The following is a 759-nucleotide window of genomic DNA, read 5'->3' on the forward strand; positions in this document are numbered from 1 at the left end:
GTCCGGAGCCTGTGCTCCGCAACGGGGGAGGCCACGACAGTGAGAGGCCCGCGTACCGCAAAAAAAAAAAAAAAAAGAAAAAAGGAAGAAAACCCCACGTCCAGGCCACACCCTAGACCAAATGGAATTTCTGAGTCGGGGCCCAGCACCAGTACTTTGTAAAACTCCTTGGAGACGTGCACCCAAGGTTGAGAACTGCCCTGTGTGTTTCCTTCTAAGAGTTTGTAACGACACTTTCTAATCTTTCCTCTTGCTAATTCTCTGAGTGTGATACAGAACGTAAATGCCCAGCTCTGCAGGAAGGGAGAGCTGGCCTTGGGTCCCAGCTGTCTCTTTCCCTGTACTACGTGGGCTGGCTTCTTCACTTCTCAACCTCAGCACACCTGGGAATAACAGTAGCCCTCCTTCACAGGGTGGCTGTGATGATTAAGACAAAGCATGCATAGCACTTAGTACAGTGCCAGGCACATGATAAATAGCCAATAAATGAAGCAGGAGGGGCAGGCAGGCCTGAGCTATTCTTTAAGAGTGACAGAGACACCAAGGACGGGACTGAAGACAAGAACTGCCTCCGAGAAGGTATTTGAAGTGGACCCCGCAAAGGATTTGTATTCAGAATGCATAAAGAAAAGGACAGCCGGGCTTCCCTGGTGGCGCAGCGGTTGCGCGTCCGCCTGCCGGTGCAGGGGGACCGGGTTCGTGCCCCGGTCCGGGAAGATCCCACATCCCGCGGAGCGGCTGGGCCCGTGAGCCATGGCC

The sequence above is a fragment of the Physeter macrocephalus genome, chromosome 20 (assembly GCF_002837175.3).
Source record: "Physeter macrocephalus isolate SW-GA chromosome 20, ASM283717v5, whole genome shotgun sequence".
Taxonomy (NCBI): domain Eukaryota; kingdom Metazoa; phylum Chordata; class Mammalia; order Artiodactyla; family Physeteridae; genus Physeter; species Physeter macrocephalus.